Source organism: Petaurus breviceps, unplaced genomic scaffold (genome assembly GCF_028583685.1).
Source record: "Petaurus breviceps papuanus isolate PSGF00001 unplaced genomic scaffold, PetGlider_PUasm1.0 90731, whole genome shotgun sequence".
In the NCBI taxonomy this organism is placed as follows: domain Eukaryota; kingdom Metazoa; phylum Chordata; class Mammalia; order Diprotodontia; family Petauridae; genus Petaurus; species Petaurus breviceps.
In genome coordinates, this window is record NW_027187325.1 from 4,695,786 (window position 1) to 4,719,095 (window position 23,310).

Below are 23,310 nucleotides of genomic sequence, written 5' to 3' on the forward strand. Positions count from 1 at the left end.
ACTATTGCTCTCCCTCTCATTGTATATGCACAGATTTCCTCCTGCACTTGAATGCAAGCTTCTCTTTTTTAATTTAATGTATTTCCAGCACTTAGCATAGTGCCTGACATTTTATTGTTGTTGAAGCTTAATAAATGTTTGGTTATTAATAGTGATAAGTTATAAATCCCACCCAATATTCTAGTCTTTAGTGAACTTTTTGCATATTTGAAATCAAGAGATGTATTACTTATCCTTTATAATTACTCTTATTTACAAATTTGAGAAGCATGCCACTCGTGTCTTTGTCCTAATGATTACTAAAGTTTATTGAGGTCAGGATTGAGGGAATTGACTCCATGAAAGAAGTCTATAAAATATATTACTTGAATGTCACTTTTATCTAAACTTGTCTAAGGAAGGAAGAACACACACATATACACATATACATGCACAAGCTAGGTTCTGATTTGTACAAAATATGAGTCCCATAAAATTGTCAAATTATTCAAATCCATAGTACTTGAACTTGTAAACTTAGGTTCTGAGAAGGAAAATAAGTAGTGAAAGATCATAGATAAGTCAGGAAGTTTATTACTTACAGGTAAACAAACATTTCTCTCCAACACTACAGTCTCATGGCCAAGTATAAGTGTTGGTGAAGGCATACACTGGCATGTGCAATCTGGTCAAAGTCCAGAATTCTAGGTCTTTGTTCTTATATATTACTGCTGTTACTGGAGAGATTAACAGGAACCAAGTGAGTAGTAAATCATCAGGTGGCATTACTTGGCCATCCTTTATTGGTCACAAGGGCATTGTGATTAGGAAAAATTGCAAACCATGTATTCCTAGATTAAATAAAATTAACTAAATGGATTACTTTCATTTCTTGTCTGAATAAAGTTAACTGAAACCAGTAATTATTTATATAGGAACTTCCCAGTAAAAGGGGAGTCTATCAGTAGGCAAATACTGAGACTCTTCTGTTCTCCAGTCTCTAGTTATAAACTAATAATCTTAACATCATTATAAGTATATATATAAAAGATGGCAATTGATTCTAGACCAATAGAAATATGTACTGATTTTTTAAAAAGTATATATCTGTTTATTAATATAACAAAGAATAATAAAATGTATTTCTGATTCATTTATTAGAATATGTGTACAACAATGATATGAAACAAAACTTATAAATTGATAAAAATACTGATTATACCAAAAGATAACTTTACACTGCTAATATGATGAAAATGTTATTCACATTCAAAATATTTTATCAACAAAGAATTTGCTGTTTTTTTTTAATTCATAATTATCCTGCTAGCTACAAAGAACTTTAGCCATATCTTAGTGAATTTGCGTGGTAATTTTTTACACAATGAACCAAGTGTAGATGGTTGACTTGGGACACAATCTAAAATCAGTAAAGAGACATTGTTGTCCTCATGATACTTTTCAAGAGCTGGGCTAAAATAATTTAAAAATCAATTTTCAGAAATAGCTCTAGTAATACTTGCTTTCTTATTTGACTGCTAAAGAACTGGAAAAAAATTGATGTTTATAGCCATGCTTAAACACTCTAAATCCAGGTTGTTTTTTTCTTTCTTAGAAATATAAATTGTAGAAGGCAATCTTTCTAGAATCAGCCTATTTTGTCTGCATTTAAAACATTGTTGATCAGTGTATCAGCCTTCTGTGATTATTTTCTGTCAAAACATCAAGATATTTACCTTCCACATCCTCATCTGCACTAGCTGCCTCTGTGGTTCAGACAATCTTCTGTCCACTCTGCCATCTTGTATCCTAGAAATCCATGGCTCCTGAGTTTGTTTCTTAATATTCCTTGTCACCATAGCATCATTTTTATTGCCAGGTCTCTTTTTTTGTAGTTGTTTGCTCACTCTTCCGTCCTATTTGTTTTTCCTACTTTTAACTTTATGATAAAGGTGGTCTCTATTCCATTAGTGGATGGAATACTGTCCCAGGCTTCAGGTTTTTCATGCTAATGTTTTCCAAGCTAGTTCTTGGGGTTTGTAAGTTTTCAGTGTTTCTAATGTTGTAGTATACAAGGAGATGTGTTGTCACTTCTCTTCTACCCGGTGCTCTGACCTTTGCCCAGGAAAGGACCTTGTTCCCCTGTACCTGCAAATGTTAGTGCTCTTTTTGGCCCTGGAATTGTGACCAGGCCCCCTGCTTTCCTGCAACTGCAAGTGATAGGCCTCCTTTCTTCCTTGGAACGGAGACCAGATGCCCCTGCTGCCTTGTGAACAAACACAAGCACTCTTCTGCACCATGGTATGGTGACAAGGACCTCTTCACCTTTGAGGCCACAAGCTATCATGGTTCGCTCTGCCCAGGAACTGTGACCTGAAACTATGTATGAGCAATGCAATAGCATCCTGCACCCAGTACCAGCAAAATGTCTCCTGTAATGTGTTTTTGGCCAGTTGTTCAACCGATTACCTTCTGGGAGCTAAAATATCCCAAAGCTACTGCTGTCACTACTTTTGCAGTAACCTCATAGGCTTGCTGCTGATGTTAACAACTGTGGTGTTGCCATGATTTACACTCTGCTCCAAGATGACCACTAGTCTAGTATGGCAGATTTTTCCTGCCAAGTCCCTAAATCATGGGAGGGAAAAATTTCTCTCCCAGACCTTATGTTGTCTCTGCCACTTTGGAATTTGAGAGTAATTTAAAAGTTGCTTGGAGGGGAAAATGAAAGTGTGCAGGTGATATCCTGCCTTTACTATGTCATCTTGGCTCCTCATTCTTAAAACCCGAAATCTAGCACCTTTTGAGTATTTTCAAGAAAAGCACTCTTTTAATACTATATACATACATATATACATACACACACATACACACACATATAGTATTATATAATCTTTTAGAATCTTTCATATTTAAATCTGTCTTCTCTGTCTTCTCCTATGTCTATGTTTGCATCAAATAGCAAAATATGAAGGTTTATGTTAACTAATATTAGAGTATCTGGTCATTTGATCCTCAAAAACAAATTGTAAATTTTGAATTATAGGTATTACTTATCCTCATGTTAAAATAGATATCATTGTGGTCACTTCAGCAGCACATATACTAAAATTGGAATGCTAGAAGATTTGAATGGCACTTGTGCAAGGATAACAGAAATTCGTGAAGAGTTCTATATTTTCTTATCAGTATAACTGATCATATTTACAAGAAAAATAATAGAAACCATATGATTATCTCAATAGATGCAGAAAAAGCTTTTTGATAAAGTTCAACACCCATTCCTATTAAAAATACTAGAAAACATAGGAATAAATGAAGTCTTCCTTAAAATAATAAGTAACATCTATCTAAAACTATCAACAAAGAAATGGATATCAAGTAGATGCCCATCAATTGGGGAATGACTAAACAAGATGTGGATTATGAATGTCATGGAATACTATTGTGCTATAAGAAATGAGGAGCAGACAGACTTCATAATAACCTGGAGAGGCTTATATAAAGTGATGCTGATTGAGGAGAGCAGAACCAGATCATTGTACACAATTACAGACACATTGTATCTGTGGCTAATAACTTTGCTAGACTGGGCTCTTCTCATCAAATGCAAGGGTATAAGACAACTCCAAAAGACTCATGATGGAAAGGGAGATCCACACCCAGAGAAAGAACTACAGAGTCTGAATGGAGATTGAAGCAAACTACTTGTTCTCTCTCTTTTGTGTTTTGTCTTGTTTCATTCCTTTTTTTCTTTTATTCACTCTATTGGTTATAATTCTTTACAACTTGATTAATGTTTAATGTGAAGATATTTGTAGAACCTATATCAGATTGCATGCCTCCCTGGGGGTGATGGTGGGAGTTGGAACTCAAATGATTGTGGAATTGATTGCTGTAAACTAAAAGTAAATAAATAAATTTTAAAAAGAATAATGAAAAGAAAAACAAAGAAAAAAGTACTTTTTCTGGAAATACTTGTTTTATTCCATAAATTAAAAATGGAAGAAAAAAATAAAATGGATATCTTTATCTTCATTTTCCAGAGGAACTGAATTTCCTAGAAGTTAAAAGGCTTACTTATTAGCATGTGACTGATTAACCTCAGAGGTAAGCTTCAAAACAAAATCTCTACTATAAATCCAGCGTTGTTTTTCCCCACTAATCTATGCTTCCTCCTAATCAAATATGACATGAAATAATGTCATTTTTTCTCCTTAGATACATCTTGAAAGTCATTTGTCCTATTCATCTTTAAAAATTCTCTAAGGAGAATCTTCTTTATGCCTTTTGATTTCTTTCACAGTAAAACTACAAATATTGGCACTTTTTCAACTCTTTTAATAGGATAATATCAATTGAACAATGATGTAATGTTGTGAGAAAAATGGAATAAATTAGTTTATATTACTTAAAAACTGTGTGAATCTTTCCTACCATTCTTTCTGTCACTCTATTACTATTTCTGTAAAGCAGCCCACAATTCTGAAGCCAATATTTGTCTCTTTTTTTCCTATTTTATGGGTCACTCTATACAAATTACCTAGTGGTAATCTGCTACTAATTTGCTTCTTGGCACTTGGATAGGCAGGTCCTGAGACAGAAGTCATAGCTATTGCAAGGACTATTATCTTAACCTTTTGAATTAGACATTATCAGAGTTTGGACTCTATTGGATAAACATAGATCACCTACAGGTCATGTTGAAATCTATGAATGGGACTAGATTGACAAAATTATTTGGTTAAATATTTTTTTCATAGCAGCATTCCCCAAACATGGAACTCAAGTTAAAGAGGAGAAAGCAATTTTATTTTATCATCAAATCCATCTTCATTTCTCACCAGACTATATTCCAAACTCCTCCATTAAGATCCAGAAAAATATTTATCTAGGAACATCACTTTCACTTTGGAATGAACAACTTGGAAGTACCCTGCTTCTGATTAGATGACTGCTCCAAGATCCTTCATTTCTCTTCATATCCTTCATACCTCTTCTGTCCTTCTTCCTTTCCTTCACTGTAACTTATAGAATACTTTTGTGTATATCATTCCCCCATTAGAATGTAGGCTCCCTACAGCCATGGACTATCTTTTTTCATTTCCAGCACATAGCACAGCATATAGAACATATTAAACCCTCAACAAATGTTTGTTGACACAAGATGACTGGATGTAAAAAACACTCCACAACTGGCAAGATTTTAAATTCTTGGTCTAAATGTAATCATTAAGAACTTATTCACCAATAGTAAAGCAGTGTGGTTATTATGTACTAAGTGCCAAAATCATCTATTTAGATTAATTTCTAAATTAATTCCTTTGATTGATTTTAATAGACTATGTATTTGCATTGAAGTGTCTAATTAATTTGTAATCACAAAGACATCTGAGATTTTTGGATAATATTTTACAGGTCATTTTTATGACATTATTATAATGTAATGCTAAACCTTATTGGGCATAAAAATAGCATCATTAACTGATTTTCTTCTTCATTTAGTGTTAATTGGGGTGATTGCTTAAGGTGAGGCATTAATATTTGCAGCCAATTTTTCTAGTTGTTTTCTATTTTTTTCAACAAATAATGGCTATGCTTGAGTGACTGAGGCTGATTTTCCCCTATATTTCAGTATTTTAAATTTTGGTTTATTTTTAGCCAACCACACAAAATAAGGCAGGAGTCACTTACCCTCAGAATATGTGTGAGTTCTTGGAAATCCTTTGATCTGGTTGGCTTATCCTTGAGAAGCATCCTTATCTATATGGAGACCCCGCAGCACATCTGAAATCCAGAGAATAGAACTAATCCCATTACTTGGACTTTTGTAGGAAGGTGAAGATATAAAGAATATAAATAATTAAAAAAATGAAGACGAGCTTTCTAACAATTAGAAACATCAAAGAATTAAATGTGATTCTTCTTCATATTTTCATCTAATTCAATAAGCATTAGTACTTACTATGTACAAGATACTGTATTAAGCACTAGGGTGTATTAAACACCATGGGTACAAAGTAGTTCTTGCCTACAAGAAACTTATATTCAATCGGGGATGGAGTATAGAACACAATGCTTACACAGGAAGGAAATTTAAAATAATCTGACGAGGAGAGAGCACTAGAAGTTAAGAAGGGCAAAGACATTTGCCCATAGGAGGTGGTTTCTGAGTTGAACCTTAAAGGAAAATAACAACTCTCAGAGATGGAAATTAGAAAGTAGTACATTTTAGGCATGTGCCTTTCTAGTCTCATAGATCGGTCTACAAGTATTTATAAATCATGAAGTGCCAAGTTGTAAAGATATTTAAAAATCAAACAGGAATTTCTTAGAGACAATAGATATTAGACATTTTTATTCCAGTGATAAGACCCACCTTTTGCAGGAGAGGTATACATAGAGGATGGATTGGAGTGGGTAGAAATTTAGTTGACCACAAGAACAATATGATCAACGATGTGATCTGGTATATGTGTGTGGGGGGCAGGGGGAGCCAACATGACAGAGTAAAGGCAAGGAATCACATGAGTTCTTCCCCAAACCCCTCCAAATACCTGTAAAAATTACTCTAAAAATTGCAGAGCAGTAGAATCCACAATAAGAGAGTGAAACAAATTTCCAGCCCAAAACAACTTGGAAGATTGACAGGAAATGTCTGTTGTACCAGGCTGAAAGAGGAACACCATCCAGCACAGGCTACACCAAACCAGCCCCAGACAACCTAGAACAGGCCTCAAGGGAATGAATCACGGGGAGTTTTGGCAGTTTCCAGATTTCTCAATCCACTAATGTCTAAGACAACTAAGAAGGTCAATAGAAAAGTTCTATCAGACCTGGGTCAGAGAGGAGTGGAGTGCAATGCAGTCCAGCCCCAGCCCAAGCCCCATCCCCAGGCCCAGTCCCAGCCCCAGCCCCAGCCCCAGCATAACTCTTGCCCCAGAAAACCAGAAGCAGGACTTGAGAGTGACTGAGTCAACAGCGGCAGTGATGGTGGTGGTGACAGAGTCAGCAGCTGTGGCAGTGGCTATTTCCAGAGTTCTCAGTTCACAGATGGTAAAGGAACAAACAAGTGGTCAGGAGATTACAGGGTTCTCTTTGTTGGCACTGAGGCAGTACTCTGTTGCTTTACCCATACTTGAATCTAAGTTGCAGTACTGGGTGACAGTCCTGGGGTGAGGAGTAGCAAGGCCAATGCAGAGCTTCTGACAGCAATGGAGAAGGAACCCTCCTCACTGTTCCAGGGCAGAAAAGAGTGTTTGTGGTCACTCACAGACCAGAGTATAGGCCAAGAGAAGAATGAACTGCCCACCTTAGATTGTACCACCTTGGAAGAAATGAAAACTTACAGGTCACTAGAATTATGTGTGAAAACAGTTGTATAAAACCCCTGAAACTTGGGACAGTATGCCCTCCACACTGGAAGCAGAGTCCTATCTTAACAAAAGATGAAAAGGTCAAGTAATAGGCTGGGAAAATGAACAAACAAAGGAAAAAAAAACCCTTCAGATTATAGAAACATACTTTGGTGACAAGGAAGATCAGAATATACAACCAGAAGACAACAAAGTCAAAGTTCCTACATCCAAAGTCTCTAAGAAAAATATTCATTGGCCTCTGTACATGGAAGAGCTCAAAAAGCAGCTTGAAAATCTTGCAATGAAGACTAATCAATCAGACTTGAAATACAAGTAAGAGAAGTAGAGGAAAAATTGGGAAGAGAAATGAGAGTGATGAGCCAAAAAAATTACTTAAGAAAATAATACCTTAAAAAATAGAGTAAGGGTGGCTAGGTGGCACAGTGAATAGAGCACAAGCCCTGAAGTCAGGAGGACCTGAGTTCAAATCTGGCTTCAGACACTTAACACTTACTAGCCTTGTGACCTTGGGCAAGTCACTTTATCCTAATTGCCGTGCCTCTCCCAACCCCCTCCAAAAAGCAAAAAAATAAAAAAATGGACTAGACAAAATTGTGAAAGAGGTCCAAAAAGCCAATGAAAACAATGCCTTAAATAGCAGAATTGACCAAAAGGAAAAGGAAGTCTGAAAGCTCACTGAAGAAAATAATTCCATAAAAATTAGAACGGAGCAAATGGAAGTAACAATTTTATGAGAAATCAAGATACAATAAGACAAACCAAAAGAATGAACAAAATAGAAGACAATGTGAAGTATCTCACGGGAAAAAACCCTTACCTGGAAAATAGATTCAAGAGAATTAATCTAAAAAAATATTGGAATATCTAAAAGTCATGACTAAACAAAAAAGGTCTACACATCATCTTTCAAGAAATTGTGAAAGAAAAAAAGAAAACTGCCCCAATATTCAAGATCCAGAAGGTAAAATATAAATCAAAATAATCCACCAATCATCCCCTGAAAGAGACACCAAAATGAAAGTTCCCAGGAATATTATAGCCAAATACCAGAGTTCCCAGGTCAAGGAGAAAATATTGAAAGCACACAGACAGAAACAATTCAAATATTGTGGAGCTACAATCAGGATAACATACTATTCAACAGCTTCTTTGTTAAGGGATCAAAGGGCTTGGGATATGATATTATGGAGATCAAAGAAGATGGAATTACAACCAAAAATCATCTACCCAGCAAAATGGAATATAATCCACGAGGAGAAAAATTTGATATTCAATGAGGTAGAGGAATTGAATGCATTCTTGAGGGGAAAAAAACAGAGCTAAATAATAAAAAATGACTTTCAAATACAAGACTCAAGAGAAGCATGAAAAGGGAGAGAATTTGTAGCTCAAAGTTTTAAAAATAGATGTTAAAAATTGCTTTTAAATGTAACTGGGAAATAATATACACAGACAATGGGATATGGAAATTTATCTTACCCTACAGGAAAATAGAAGGGGAAAGGGATAAAATAAGGGTGGGGATGATGAAGGAAAGACAGATTGGGGAAAAGGGTGATCAGAAGCAAAGCACTTTTGAGGTGGGACAGGATGAAAGGAGAGAGAAAACAGAATAAATGGGGATGGGGGATAGGATGGAGGGAAATACAGATAGCAATAATAAATGTGGGGGAAAATATGAAGCAAGTTTCTCTGATAAAAGTTCTCCTTTCTCTAACATATAGAGAACTGTGTCAAATTTATAAAAATAGGAACCATTCCCCAATTGATAAATGATAATATATGAACAGTTTTAAGATGAAGTAATCAGAACTGTCTACAGCCATATTTTTAAAACATGCTTCAACTCACCATTGATTGGAAAAATGAAAGTTAAAACAATTCTGATGTACTACCTCCTTGCTTCCCTTGCTTCCTTCAAGCTTTATCTTAAATCCCACCTTCTGCAGGAAGCTTTCCCCCATCTTCCTTAATCTTACTTCTTTCTCTCCCCTTCTTTCAGAATGTCTGAAACAAAAGAAAGAGAATGGAAAGAAATAAACATTTATATATCATATGCTATATCCTAGAAATGGCTAAACACTTTTTACATATATTACTTCACTTGATTTTCACAATAACCCAGTAAAGAAGATATATTTATTAGCATTGAGGAAACTGAGGTAAACATAGGTTTAGCAATTTGTTCAGGGTTGGTCACAGAGCTAATAAGTGTCTGAGGTCATATCTGAACTCACCTCTTCCTGACTGGAGGTCTAATGTTCTATCCACTGTGCTACCAGTTGCTTTTCTACCCTATATTAGCTTCTTTGTTGTTATAGCCAATTTGCATGCTGTCTCCTAAGAGATTGTGAACTTGAGAGTAAAAGCTTTTTCCCCTCCTTTTTTTACCTTTCTTTCTATGCCCAGTGCTTTCCACAGCTCTGGAATAGGGCAGGTGATTCATAAATGTTCATTAACTGGCTGTTCAAATAATTTGTGGTCATATTTCATTAATGGTGTTGCATTTTAAATGACATGAAATGATTGACTTTTTTCCATATTTTCAGAACTCAATTCTTTTTATCTAGAGTTACATTCTCATATTTACCTATTATTTTCACATTTATTACTAAGTTCAATCAAAGACTCTGCCAGAAACAGTTCAATTATTTTCTTCCCATAGAGATTAAATTGCATTAAGATAGACTCTGGTTTAGAAAAAAAACCCAAAAATATGAAAAGGAAAGAGAAATTTTATTAAAGCCAAAAATATCTCATTGTATTTGATTTCTGAGTCTACCAGAGAGTAGCCAACAGTCAATTATTTTTTCCTACCATGATAGTCCACGAATATAATTTACTAAGATATGGAGGGGTAATGACATTTATCAAAGGAGGGAATACCCATGCTGATGACATCATACCATCTTCTAACTACTTAAATATTACACACACATACATACATACGTACCCAGATATATACACATATATGTGTACCTATATGCATATATATTCTACATGCTAAATGTAAACTATTGAATTTATATTTCATAACATGTGTTCTTGAACACAACAATATGCGAAGCATTCATCGGAATGAACATATTTATGTAGAGGAAAGCAACTTCAAAAGACTTGAAAACTGTGATTAAAATAATGATCAAGTATGACTTCAAAAAACTAACAATAAAGCACATCTCCTTACTCTTTTTTTCCAGTAATGATGATTACTATGCCAGTATATTTTATTTTGTTTTTATATTACTTATTTATTTTCAATTTTCAACATTTACTTGCATAAGATTTTGAGTTTTGAATTTTCTCCCCCCACGACCTCCTCCCCCCTCCCCAAGATGGTATCCAATCTAATACAGGCTGTACTTTTATATTCATATTAAGCATATTTTCCCATTAGTCCTGATGTAAACAAGATTTAGAACTAGTGGGAGGAACCACAAGAAAGAAGAAACAAAACAAAACAACAAAAGAAAAGGAGAGCAAATAGTATGCTTCCACACTCCAAATTCTTTTTTAAATGTGGATAAAATCATTTTCCATCATGAATCTTTCGAAGTTCTTAGATCCTTGCATTGCTGAGAAGATCTAAGTCTATCAAGGTAAGTCATCTCACAGTGTGGCTGTTATTGTGTACAGTATTCTCCTATTTCTGCTCCTCTTACTCATGATCGGTTCATATAAGTCTTTCTGGGTTTTTCTGATGCTCATCATTGCTTATAGCACAGTAGTATTCAATTTCAATCACATACCACAACTTGTTCGACCATTTCCCAAATGATGGACATCCCCTCAATTTCCAATTCGTTGCTACTGGAGAAAGAATTGCTATAAATATTTTTGTATGTGTGGTCCCTTTTGCCATTTTTATGTTTTCTTTGGGATACAGACCTAAAAGTGCTATTGCTGGGTCAAGGGGTATGCACAATTTTTTCTATGGTACCTTTTAGTAGGATGTAGTTTCCTTCCTTATCTCTTTTAATTAGATCTATTTTTGCTTTTGCTTTTTCTGATATGAGGATTGCTACCCCTGATTTTGTTTTTACTTCAGCTGAAGAATAATATATTCTGTTCTGGCCTTTTTCCCTTTAGTCCATGTATCCCTCTGCTTTGAATGTATTTCTTGTAAACAACATACTGTAGAATTATGATTCTTAATCCACTCTACTATCTGCTTCTTTTTTATGGAAGAGTTCAACCCATTCACATTCACAGTTATGATTACTATCTGTGTCTTTCTCTCCATCCTATTTCCTCCTATTTATGTTTTTTTCTCTCTTTCTCCCTTTTTCTCCTCACTAGAGCTTTGCTTGCAACCACTACTTCCCTAATTCTGCCCTCCCTTCAGTCAGTACAATCCCTTTTCTTCCCCTTTCCCCTTAGTACTTCTTCCCTCTCTACTATCCACCCCCTCCCTTTTCTTTCCCCTTTCCCTTTCACATTTCTATATGGTAAGTTAGATTTCTATACCTAACTGATTATGTTATTCCCCCTTTGAGCCAAATCTGATGACAGTAAGGTTCAAATAAAGCTCATCTCCCTCCCATTTTTCCCTCTATTGTAATAGGTTTTGTGTCTTTTCATGTGATGTAATTTACCTTTGTCTGCCTCTTCATTTCTTCCTCTCCCATTACAATTCTTTTTCACTACTTAATTAGAATTTTTATCATCACATAAAAATTAACTTATGCCCATTCCCTTGACTGTGTATACTCCTTTTAAATAACATAATAACAATTCAGTTCTCAAAAGTTACAAAGTTATCCCTTGTAGGAAAGGAAACAGTTTATCCTTATTAATAACATGTTTTTTCTTTCCTCTTTACCATTTTATGCTTCTCTTGAGTCTTGTATTTGAAGATTCAATTTTTTATTTAGGTCTGATCTTTGCATCAGGAAGATATGGAACCCCCCTATTTCCTTGAATAGTCATCTTCTCCTGAAAAAGATTGTGCTAAATTTCAATGGGTAGGTGATCCTTGGTTGCAATCCAAATTTCTTTGCTTTACAGAATATCATATTCCACATCCTCCAATCTTTTAATGTAGAAGTTGCAAGGTCCAATGTAGTCCTGACTCTGGTTCCATGATATTTAAATAGTTTCTTTTTGGTTGCCTTCAGTACTTTCTCGTTGACCCAGTAATTTTGGAATTTGACTATAAAATTCTTTGGTGTTTTCAATTTGGGATCTCTTTCAAGAGGTGATCAGTGGATTATTTTACTTTCTTATTCTAAGGACCTTAGCACAATCTTCCTTGATGATTTCCTGAAAGATACTGGCCAGACTTTTTTTTTCCCATCATGGTTTTCAGGTAGACCAGGAATTTTTGAATTGTGTCTCCTGGATCTATTTTACAGGTCAGTTGTTTTATCCTTGAAGTATTTTATGTTTTCTTCTATTTTTTTTCTTTTGCTTTTTTTGTTGTTTCTGTTTGACCAATTCTTGATATCTTATAGAGTCATTAGCTTCTACTTGCCCAATTGTAATTTTTAATAAATTGTTTTCTTCTATTAGATTTTGTACCTCCTTTTCCATTTGACCCATTTTATTTTTAAAAGAATTATTCTCTTCAGTAAGCTTTTTTACCTACTTTTTCACTTGGCCAATTCTACTTTTTAAGGACTTGTTTTCTATAGTCAATTTTTATCCTTCCTTTTCTAAGTTATTGACCCTCTTTTGCATACCTCTTATTCATTTTTCCATTTTTTCTTCTACCTCTCTTATTGGACTTTTAAAATCCTTCTTGAACTCTTCCAAGAAGGCTTTTTGGGCTTGAGACCAGTTCATATCCCCCTTTGATGTTTCAGATATGGGTATATTGACAATGTTGTCTTCTTCTGAATTTTCTGCCTTCGTATTCATTGCCCCCATAATAAAAATATATGTGACCAGTGTTTGTTTCTGCTTTTTACTCATGGTATTTGCCTGGATTTTAGAGTTAGCTCTCCTGCTGGAGAGGAGGAGGTCCTGACCTAAGCTTCTTGTGCTAGGAACCCAAGATCTGGTCACAGGCTTTGTGTGCTGGGGCCTCAGGTGCTGGCAGCCAGAGCCTATAGGGGTCTGGAAGCCTACCTGGTGCTAAATTGGGTTCAGTGCCACTGGAACTCTTGGGGTGGGGGTAGGGAGTCTGACCCCCCCTGGGGGACATCTTCTCGCTCAGGCCTTGCACTTGAATTTGTGGTTAGTGGAGAATGTCTACCTGCCTGGAGGTATTCCTCCTGGAACTGCGCTTCCTGGAGCTTTGCTAAAACACTGGGAGATTTGATTGTTGGAAAATACTGGCTGTGGTGGTTTTCCCGACCTGATGTCTACCAGTCCCCATGCTTGTGTGGAGGCACTCAGGAATGCTGGTCTTGTTGCTTGCTTGCTCCATAACCCTAGGCCTCAGGATCTCTTCGTGCTTTGCTGAGGTGGGACTTGCCACTGGCTTGCTTGGACACCTCTTGTGCTATATTGCTCCCCCTCTCCCAGAACAAGAGGGGGGTCTTTCTTGTTAATCCCCCAGGCTTCCTGGGCTACAGGACTGCTGAACTCCATATTTCTGCTGGTGCAGTTGTTGCACACATTTTCTTGGGGTGATATTTTCTGGTCTTTCAGAGTTCAATAAGGGAGGGTGAGAGTGACGGACTTCTTTCTCTACCTCTTGCTCCCCATCTCTTTACTCTTAAGGAAAAGGAGATGGGCTATTTTAGCAAAATGAATCATATGTTTTCAGATGTGGTAAATTAGTTGTTTACTTTCACTCAACTGTATTTTTTGCAAGGAGACTTCTTCTGTGAAGAGGTGATTAGAGTCTTTAGGATGTGAAAAATATAAATAAAAACATAATTGTGAGTCTTCATGCCTTCTGAGCTCACTATGACTTTCTGCTGAACAGTAAGTTTCCATCAAAGTCTGCAATAAAAAAGTCCCAGGGTCATTTTAGGAACTTATCCCTAAGCCAGGTCCCGTGAGACCACTCAGTTCTGTGCAAGGCACCCAAAGAAATGAAAATATTATGTTTTTGTAGGGAAGAAGGATGAATTACATGGGCAGTGCAAGTGGGGTGCTTCAGAAATTCCTCTCAGTTCTGTTGAGGAGTTTGTTCTCTGCCTTTGGCTGCTTCTGCTTCAACTTGAAGGACCCACCTGGAATTTGTTCAAAGATGGACTAGCTCTTTGTTCATCTGAGGTTGGTTGCAAAAAAATACAATTGTTTTCAAGCTATATTTATGACTCTAATTTTAGAATTCCACATTTGTGCCCCTCCAAGTGCAGGAAAGAAGATGTTGAAGTTTTATACATTAATAGCAAATACTACTTGCTCCCTGGATAGGGTTAGATAAAGAGAGAAAAATAAGCCATGTGCCACTGCCTCTTTTTGAAGTCCTGAAAACTTCAAGGAGGATAGCCACAGCATAGGGAACTCTATTCTCTAGTCTAAAGATATGCTTCTTTGCAACTCCTTCTAGACAGGTTTACTCTAGTTAGTCAGTATTCTTATCTCTAGGTCAAACATGCACGTAGACAGTTTTGTAGGGAAGGTTCATATTACTCCTGAAGTGGCCTGATCTGGTAAGAAGCTATTGAAAATATTACCTCTCCTTTTGGTCATGACCTTTTTCAGTATGTCTGAGGTCACATTAGCTTGTTTTGTAGCCTGCTTGCCATGCTATCAACTCATGTTTATTTCACTTCAACACAATTCACTTCAGTTCATCAATCATTAATTGCTTCTTAAGCACAAAGCACTGTGCTTACCTTGGGAATGGTAAGACAAAAACAAAACAGTCCTTGAACTAAAAACTATACTTTCTTTTAGGGAGCAGGAATATAAATAGATAGGTGATAGACAGAGAGATAGATAAATGGAAGGATGGAAAGAAAGAAGAGAAGAAGGAAAGAAAGAGTAAATGAAAAATAATACAAAGAAGTTGTTTTAGGGAGGATGGAATTAGAAAACATCTCTGGTAGGAGGTGCTGTCTAAACCTTGAAAGGAACTAGGTGTTACAGTGGAAAAAGAGAGGGGGGTCTAGAGTCAGAAGACATGCTGCCGTGGACCTTATAGGTGTGACCTTTGACAAGTCTCTTAACTTCTATTTGTTTAGTTTTCTCAATTGCAAAATGGAGACAATAAATCTATCTTTCACAGCTGTTGTGAGGATCAAATGAGCTACTAGTAAAGTGTTTAGTACAGTGCCTAGCCCATAGTAAAGCATTATGTAAATGTTAGCTATTAAACAATGGAGGTGAACACAGCTAACTTTCCCCAGTGGGGCATATATTATTCAAAGGCATTGAGTTAGGTATCTTGTGAATGAGAAACAATGAGTGCACCACTTTCAGTGGAATATAGTGTGAAAGGAGTTAGAATATGTAACCAGCATTGACTGGTGTTGATTATGTAGGGGTCTATATGAAAAAAAATACAAGTTTGTATTTTATCCTCAAGACTGAGCCTTTGATGTTTCTCGAGAATAGGAGTGACATGATCAGGAATGTACTTTTAGAATTGCAATCTGGCAGTTGTGTGTGGGATACATTAGAAAGACATGAAACTAGGGACAAAGAGAAAAATCAGTAAGCTATTGCAATAGTTAACTGTGGATCCATATATATCTGTACTCTGCAAGTCATGTCCATATTGTCCAACAAATTCACAGCAGTCAATTCAGCATTCTACAGGCCATATGTCTCTTAACATTATGAAGGTCCTATTCCAGGAAGGCATCCCTACAATCCATTGGTTGCTCCATGTTCTAATCACATGAACAACTTGTGGTCTTTTTCAATTATGTATTTGATGACATGATTTACCCTTATTTACACATATATCATGGTGATGCTAGGATGCTACCATTAGATACCTTGGCACTTGGGTAAAGTGTTACTTATTCATCTCTTAGAAAAAATATAAGGTGTCAGATTTTTCAGGGTTTCACACACACATAAAGACACACACATACATACAGACACAGATAGATACATACACACTCACACTTCAAGTGAAGAAGTGAATAGATTTTCTCAAAGATTATTGGAATGGCTAGCAAACAGTATTGGAAGAAGCAGCCCTGTCTGGAGCAGAAAAATTGGTGAGAAGACCTCTTAGGGAACCTTTCATTATTAGGAAGATATAACAAACATGTCTGTTGAGAACTGGTACCAGTCCTACATTCCATCTTCATTCTTCCCCCTCTTTTTTTCCTTTCAGGAATCAATGATTTTGACATAAGACTCTGCTATTCACTTTTTCTTGTGCCACAGTATGTTGGTAAATTTGTTTTGGTCTTTGGAGACTGTTTGTGACATTGTATTATCCTGGCATGTTCATCCTGCTACTGCCTAATGCATACAGAAGTGCATTTGCTTCTGCTCAGAATGTTTATAGTATTTCCAATACCCAAAATAGTTTGAATTTTCTAAACCAGGCATTTTTATCTTTTTTGTGTGTATGTCATGGCCCCCTTTAGTTCTCTGGAGAAGAGAAAAACTTCTTCTTAGAATGCTTTACATGCATAATTGGTTGGTTGGTTGGTGTCCTCTGTTCTCAAAGGGGACCAAAATTATATCACTATGTTAGAGTTAAGTTACAGTGTGTCTGACTGTGTCTGATCAGACCAATTTAGGATCAAAATACTCTACCACAGGTCTGGCACAAATAGGTCATGTGAACATTTGGGGTGGATTTGCTAAATTTCTGTATTTCGTGTTTCTTTTGAGTTAGTTCAATATTGCTTTACTTACATAGCACAGCACCTTCTTTGATGAAGACATGTCATACTAGGCAGTCCTGTGCCAGTGTCTTCCATGTCACAAAATCAGTTTCAAAGTACTTCAGAGAGACCTGAAGAGTATCATTTTATTGCTTCTTCTGACCACCATGTTGTGTGAGTTCTCCATAAAATAGTCTTTTAAGCAAGCATATGTTTGGCATTTGAACAATGTGGCCAGACCATCAGGGTTGCACTCTCTGCAGTAGACTTTGACTGCCTAAAATTAAATATAAAGGATCACAAAAAAATAACATTGAAATGCAGGTGTCATTCTGAGAGTTCATGCACTCCAAATTAAGTATACCTATTTCAGAGAGAACAGTGGATTTTTGGTTAGAAACAAATAGTTGGAGAATTTGCTTCTTTTTAAAAAGAGATGCCAAGCAATTTTTCACAGTAACTTCGAACATCACTCCCACCTTCCCCAGTATACAGTTCAGGAAAACTCAACTCCTGCATAAAGCCTTTGGAGATGTAGAAGAAAAGAGGTGCTAGCTTCCCTTTGTCCTGTTCTGGCTGGATACATAATATTCATAGCCATCTTATTTCAGCTTCATATGCATAAAACATTCTTACTCTTGATATAACATGTGCTGAAAATACTATACATATTGACTTTATTTGACTTAAACACGGCCATATATTGGCTTGTCTTCAGCAATGTGGGATTAGGTAGTTTTAGTTGGATGGGAATTAGCATGGTGCTACAGGTAATTTATATGCTTTTCCCATCTTCCTATCTCACTTTTCATTCTTCTTAATATCCATTGCATTTATTAGTGGGATTATATATAAATTATATATAAATAATAATTATTTATTAATTATAAAATACAATTTATGACTTCATCCTATGCTGTCTCAAACTGTGTGTGTGTATATGTGTGTGTGTATGTGTATTAGAATAAGATTGTAAACTGCCCTAGGAAAGAGAGTTTAACCAAAAGCTGTCTTGCTTCCCTTGTGTAATACAATGCATTTATGAAATAAGGACCTTTGAGGCAGCTAGGTGGCACAGTGAATAGAGCACTGGCCCTGGAGTTAGGAGGACCTGAGTTCAAATTTGACCTCAGACACTTGACACAAAAACTAGCCATGTGACATTGGGCAAGTCACTTAACCCCAATTGCCCTCCAAATAAAAGCAAAAAAAATGTCATCTTGTTATTTTCTAAATCCAATTTGATGTTATTTTCAATTCCAGATTCTCTTCCTCTCCTGTGGTCTCTTCTATTCATTGAGAAAGTGAGTAATGCAAATAATTTACATTGTAACAGCAATGTTTTAAAGATAAAATTGTTTTTCTTGTAAGGATAATTGACTCATTGAAGCTTAACCTTAACAATTAAATCCTTCCATGATTAATGGATATATTTCACTGCATTTGTCAATAAAAAGATCTCTGATAACTTTAGAAAGAGCAATTTCTGCTAAATGATGAGGTTAGAAGACAATTTGCACATGATTTAGAAGATCGAGAATTTAAGAGGAAATACTGATTACAGATGAAAATTTCAAAGAGCTTAATGGAGAAGGGTAGGGACAGTTATAGAGTGACTAGAGAGCACTGTAGAATTTAGTGGGGATTTTTTAACTTATGGGAGTTATTTTTGTTTATTTGTAGTTAACAGTGAAGCAACCAATAGAGAGGAAGAAATTGAAAATTTGAGAGTGAGGGAGTATGTGGGAAAGATTCTTGAGAAGATAAGGAGGGGATGTGATCAAGGGTATCTGAAGAAATGCTGACTGAGGAAGCAGAAGTGGCACCTCATCATGAGAATCTAGGGTGAAGTAGTGTAACATTCTATTTTTGGGGGAAAGAAGCCCTCATATTGAGCGAATGTTTAACTTAATCAATTAGGAAATATTATTACCTCTCTACTCTGTGCCAGGTGTTGTGGGTACAAAGATAAAAATGAAACAGTCATTTTACTTATTGAATTATCTTTAATACATGGCTATATTTCTTTTCTCCTTTGAAGCCACATAAAATTAATATATTGTTTCTTCTGTATAATAGTCCCACACAACCAGATTCTCTTTTCTTTCTTTCTTTCTTCTTTTTTTCCTTCCTTCCTTCCTTCCTTCCTTCCTTTCTTTCTTTCTTTCTTTCTTTCTTTCTTTCTTTCTTTCTTTCTTTCTTTCTTTCTTTCTTTCTTTCTTTCTTTTTTCTTTCTTTCTTTTTTCTTTCTTTCTTTCTTTTTCTTTCTTTCTTTCTTCATTCTTCCTTCCTCCTTCTTCCTCATGCTTTCTCTCCTTTTTCTTCCTCCTCCTTTTCTTCTTCCTCTTCCTTCTGTTTTTTTAACAAGATTAACAAGTATTATGTTCCAAACATACAGCATGAGGAATCATTTCATCAATGCTTCCAAAATCTTCCCTTGGAACTTCTATAAAAGTCCCTTGCCCTTGCTATAGCAAGACTCAGAATTGATCTATATTAGTGGTTCTTAACTTTCCTTGTAAATCATGGACTCCTTTGTTGGTCTGATGAAGCTGTAAGCCCCTTCATAAAATAACATTTAAAATAAAATGCACATAATCACAAAGGAAACAAATTATATTTGAATAAAATTATAAATATAAATAAAAGCTGATGGATCCTATGTTAAGAAAACCTAAACCAAATGATTTCTAACATATCTCCCCTCCCTAGTATTCTATGATCCTAAGATTATAAGAACTATTTCAATCACCTTAATCATTATTGCCTTTTGATTGCTTAGGTATCTCTCTGATTTAGTGTTTTTTTATTGGTTCCAACACTAGCCTTCCTGGGAAACTGAAAGTCTTGCATCCAGGACAGGAAGGCCTTCCTTAGTGAAAAACTATAGAAAAATCTCTTAGAAGAAGGTAGGTTTGAGAAATAAGTATATTTAGATTTTACTTTAGGGAACTGTAAGGGAAGCTTATTTTGTCCATATCATAATTAATATATCCAAGTGGAAAAAAGAATTATTTAGTTCAGATTAGCAAGCACTTCAGACAGGTTGATCAGCAAAGCCTTGACACTGCGCTTCCTCTTAGGCACAACACAGGCATGGTTACCACTAGCTGCCACCCTAAATCCTATAGCAACAGGTTAGAGTCTTCTGTTACAGTCCCTGAGATACATAGACTAAATTCCATCATTTTCTTTTTTAGCAGATACAGGTGGCTATGGCTCAGTTTCTTAACTTAGAACAGTATTCGTAGAATACATGCTCCCATTATTTCTATAAGTTCTTGACCTTTGTATTTTTTCACATGAATTATATCATTTTTTGCATTTTATGAATTTTCCCAACGATGATTGGTGGGAGAGAGTGTGATACAAAGAAATGAATGATATATTTGAAGACAAAATAGCTAGTTTGAAATTTTAATTCTGCCACTTACCACCTTTGTGACCTTGTGGAAATCACTTTACTTTCTTGGGTTTCAGGTTCCCTTTCACTAAAATGATGAGGTTCAGCCAGAAGGTCCTCTAAGATCCCTTTAAGCACAAAATCTAATGATATGGTAATGATCATCTTAATTGTCTTTTCAAAATCTCCATTAACATCATTGCCCAGTGTGCTATAACTTGCTCCTTTATCATTAGTTGTATTGTTTATTTGAAAAAGCCCCATAAACTTTTGTTTATATTGTTTGGTCACTTCCACCCCAAAAAAACCCAAACAGCAAAATCTAGCCTCCAAGTACATTTTCTGAAAAAACTTCCTTAAAGACTCATCTCAAATTCAACTTTCTGCAAGAAGACTTTCTTGGTCCTCTCCCTCCACTGTTAATCTGTTCCTAGCAATGGATAGAAGCAGATCAGAGGATAAAAAGGTTACTTAAAGAGGCTCTGCATGGTTCCTGGAAATTATTCATGCTGCCTTGAAGATTATACACCCACTTAGTGCCCAGGCCTCAACCTGCTTAGCTAAGTGGCTCTGGCACCAATAATTCCTGGAAAACTGCAAGTCAGGGCTTCAGGAAAGAAATAGTTTTGTAGGAGGGAGCAATATCAAAAACAAAAACAAGAAATGGAAAACAAATAAATCAACAAAAAATTCTCAAAGGAAATAAATCCAAGGAACAAATAAATTTACTTTTATCAGAGTGGGGTGAAATAGGGGAAAACTGATTTTGTTCATATTTTAGTGATTCAGATTCTGAATCCAAGATGGGAAAAAAAACTATTAGCTGCAGATTAGCAATCACTTCAAATAAGCTTATTAGCAAAGATCTGATCTCAGACTTTGGTTGTAGCAAGTAGAAGACAGAGTTATCTCTGTCCTTTACTACAATCAGCAGAAGCAGTAGATAGTAACCAGTCACTATATTTTTGACACTATAGTTTAAATTCTATAATTTTCTTTATAATTTTAGGTAGCTAAAGTCAAATTTTTATGCTTAAAGCATGATGAGATGAATAAATACTCATTTTTCTCCTTTCCCATATAAATTTAACAACTTTGTTTTAATTTCTCTGCTCTAACTTAGGGGTTTCTGAAATATAATTGTAATAGAAGATGTTATTTTTTTAATGATAGAAATAATGAACCCCACAAAGTCACCACTAATGAATTCAGAACAGAAAAAAAGAGCATTTAGGTTCATGTCACACCTTTCCCAATAAACATTTTTATCATCCTTCCTTAAATGTTTTAAGCAATGGCTGTGTTATGTTATAAGGGTATATGATGTGCTATGGTGACTATTTGTAAGGCAATGTTTCATAGTTGATCATTTACTGAACCCAAAGTCACAAAGAACGACTTTCTAATTCTATAGTTGAAACTCACTAATCATGTAATTAAGGAGAAATCAATTATCTGTTAAAGTGCTATAAAAATGCCACTTATTACTTTTAAAGGTACAATGTTCACTTGAAAGGAAAAGTAAATTCTGGTACATTGGTGATGAGGGTGGAAAATGTTTCATTGTGATATAGTCTTAATATGTTTTCATGAGCCCCATTTCACTTGTTGGAAGACTGACTAAAAGTTTATATTGTTAAATCAGAATATATTAATTCATCCACTTAATATTACTGCCTCTTTAAGGAGGCCATGGATGTCACTATTCATATTGAATAGTACAGAAAAGGTGCATTCATTCAGTAGTTTTCTTAATGCATAAGAGATAGTAAAACTGTTTTCTTAACCTTGAGATTCTTGGACAAATCATGAGACAATATTTAGACAACATATTGAATGTTGTCTTATTTACTGGTCAAACTTTTCCTTGTTCAGAATCAGCCTTTAATTATGAGTAGTATGAGACTCAGCATCTGTGCAGCTTACACAAGATTTCAACTCTGTTTCATATCTCTAAATATCTATTGGGGCCTTTACTTAATTGGGGAAAATGTTATGTAGAACAAAAGTCATATTTCTAGTATTTAAAGTGTCTTTTTGGAGTCAAGATGGTGGAATAAGCACTAAACTGCTGAGACTTTCACATACTCACCTGCAAACAGCCATAAAATAGTCGCAAAGCAAATCCTGGAATAGCAGAACCAGCAAAAAAAAATGGGGTAAAACAACCTTTTAGCCCAAGAAACTTGGAGGAAGGTTCATCTCACTTAGGTGAAAGGGGAACCTAGGTGAAAGAGGAACATAGTCCAGAATGGGAAGTGCCCCAGTAAGCCAGAAACATGCTCCATTTCAGTAAATTAGTGGGAGATCCTGAACCCAGCCTAGCAGAACAGCAAATGCCAACACCAGGACCCCTATATGCCTTAGCATAGTCAGGCGAACTGATAGTCTCCCATGCCAAGAAACACCATGGGCATTAGCACAGCCCTGGGGAAACAGGCAGCCTCCAGCAGCCAGGCTTCCAAATGCTTCAACACAGCCCAGACCAAACAGGTAGATGCCCACCATATAGGTTTCTAAGCAAACAGGCAGCCAGTAGCCAGCACTGGCCCGAGTTCTTAACCATAGCCGCAGGTTAACAGGCAGCTTCCAAATGCCTGGCCACATCTGTTTCAGTGTAGCCACTGAGAAATGCAGAACATTTGAGGAAGAATTTGAATGCAGGTTTTCCCGATGCTGCAGAGAAGAATTGCTGTAGTTTTGCAAACTACAGCAAACATCCTAATTATCTGGATCTTTCCTTTTTTGGCCTTAGATGCGACCCCTTCTTTTTCTTAGTACCCTTAGTCTTCTCTGGAAACCCACATATTAAGAATCTACTGTTCTGTGACGTCCAGCTTTCTTTCTACTTAGGCAC

General features: G+C 35.9%; 1 pseudogene; it reads left to right on the plus strand.

Annotated features, from left to right (window-relative positions):
• The first annotated feature begins 3,060 nt into the window (after nt 1-3,060).
• LOC138145286 (U6 spliceosomal RNA) lies at nt 3,061-3,161 on the plus strand (annotated as a pseudogene).
• The last annotated feature ends 20,149 nt before the right edge of the window (nt 3,162-23,310 follow it).